The sequence below is a fragment of the Adiantum capillus-veneris genome, chromosome 25 (genome assembly GCF_014529385.1).
Source record: "Adiantum capillus-veneris isolate H3 chromosome 25, ASM1452938v2, whole genome shotgun sequence".
NCBI lineage: Eukaryota > Viridiplantae > Streptophyta > Polypodiopsida > Polypodiales > Pteridaceae > Adiantum > Adiantum capillus-veneris.
The window spans coordinates 25,806,095-25,808,674 of NC_140955.1; positions in this window are offsets into that span (position 1 = coordinate 25,806,095).

Here is a 2,580-nt window from a genome sequence, read left to right on the forward strand (position 1 = left end):
GTTTTCAAGTTTATGTGATTCAGAAATGTTTAAGTTCAGGTAGAAGCTTGGTAATACTAGTTTTGTAATTGGATATTCAATTGAGAAGTTAACCTTTTTCGTATCAAAGCTTTGGATTTATTGCATGAGCAAGGAGTCACAGTTTTGAGGTTTTGTTCATTGTGTAGTTAGGTTATGACAAGGCAAAAATTGAGGATTTTTATGTTTCTGTGTTAATTGAATACCACATGAAAAGTTTCGTGAAAAGTTTGAAGTTTAAGTTTCACCAAAATTAAAAGCTATTTTTAAAAATTTAATAGAAGGCCTATACCTTCCTAAAGAAATTATGATTCCCATGTGATTATTTTGGAAAGATAATAACATTCACTGAAGGAAAAATAGTCTTCAAAAGCCTATTATAAATAATAAATGAAAAATTTTGTTTGTAAATTTTTTGACTAGGAAACAAATTGAAAGCTCATATTACCAAAAAGATTTTGAAGGGCAAAGCTATGATGTAAAGTGATTCTACAGCTTATAAATCAAGCTGCATTTTGAAATTTTGTCATGCATGACTTGTAAACAAATCAATCACGCCTGTGCCATTTTATTTGAATCATTTTAAAAGGACGCTGTCTTTTTTTGGTACCAAACTAGCGTAAACATTATGGCAATTACCTTTTTGGTCAATCTTGCTCTTCCTATACGAATTGTGCCTTCAAAACGAGAGTAGGTTGAGGAAAATTTATACTTTCAAATATGTACAAGGTGCTTCTGTCCAGTAATTCCTTCAATGGTTGTGGGCGTTTCGTAGTTAAAAGTTTCAATGGTGTGGTGGTAGCTTGCTTGTTAAGCTTGAGTAGCTAAACTCAATTGTGCTTACAATGAGTGTGGACAAGTAGGTATTAATTTGGCGAGACCTTAAGTTTCAAAGCCTCTTGGTAATAAAAATTCAAAAGACTTTCTACTCTTTATTTAAAGGGATTGGTTAGCATGCATGCGTGCTATGGGTTTACTTTTTCCTTAAAGTTTCTTCTCAGAGGTTCTCTACATGTATCTATTACTTTAATTCTTTGGAAGCCAATAGGAGACATTCTTTAATAACTTGAAATTTGCTATCAAGACTGATCTCATTACATGATCTCCTCAATAACTTGAAATATATTGTTAAGACCTTTATCAAAACTTGTGTTGGCAGTGTCCTATAGGCTTAAAAGTGCATGAGACCTTGTAAAATATCACGAATATAGGCGACATCTATGATTCACTACAAATACAAACTATTTTACAAACGTCCGTCAAAACTTCGTGTTGATCCTCTCATATCGACTTAAGTGTATAAACCATGTAAATTTGTCTTCATGTATATAGGAGTCAATAGAGCCAATGTTTCCAAATATCATTTTATAATGGATTGAAGAGAGTAAAAAATTGAATTTGCATATCTTTTTTGAAATTGTAACAGCTACAAAAAAAGATGTTGCTTCTTTCAATTATCGATTGTGATGTCATAATTTAAGGACATTCAATGCCTCTGTAGAGGAACTTTGTGGGATGCAACTTGGATCATAGCTTAGAGGCCTAGCCCAAGAAGTTTGTGAGGCATTGAATCCCATGTACACTCAAGGGCAAGTGAAGGGGACTTTATTTTGTGACTTCCCTCAAGTGTATTTCTTGAAGGATGCCAAGGTAGGAGGTTACCCAATTGACATAGGACCAAAGAGAAGGTGGATGAGAGCACATTCAGGGTGGCCAACCACTACTTGGTTGACAAAGGGTACCTTGTTTGTCTATACACCACAGAGGGGGGTATATAGACCGAGTAGGAGGCACAAAACTAAGGAGTTGTAACCTTTTTGTAAGTGGTAGAGTGCACTCCACTGGGAAAGAAAATGTGACATATGATAACAAAGTTTAGTCTTTGTTTACAGGTGAATAAGGGCTATATTGCTCTCCATTGATCTTCCGCTCAATATATTTCTACCAAGTGCAATTGATTTTTTTTGTTGGTTGTTTAAGCAAGTAGCATGTCTGCTCTTGTCTTTGTTTGAGTGGTCGACTTTGCCTCTTGAATCATTAATTTATGAAAGACTTCAAGGGATCTACCTTAGAGAAGGCTTAGACTTTGTTCGAGACCTTGGTGTTTGTTAGTGAGCCTAACTTAGTATAGCTAGTACTTTTTTTTGGTAGTGAGGATGTATGCACATGTTGATGCTTGACAATCATGCCTCTTTCTTGGATACGATGCCTATAGACGAATTGTCAACCAAAAAGGGCCAACCATGTAACTCTGCACCTATAAATCTTCAATTGGCTGCTCTTGAATGGGCTTCTAAGAAGGATGCCTCGTTATATTGCCAATGTTTTCTTTTGGTTTGGTTTTGGTGGTAGCTGTGATAACTAGTGGTTTTATCACTTGATTTGGGTGGCCACCACCTGATGCCGCTTCTTAGCTTTTGGCATCTTACCTTTCACGGAGATTTATCGGCTCTCCTAATGGATTTATGTCGAGTTTGATGCCTCTTGTAAGCTTGCCTATGGCCACCCTATACTCATTAAGACAATGTTAGTAATAATTTGTCTTTGTCCATTGAAAACATA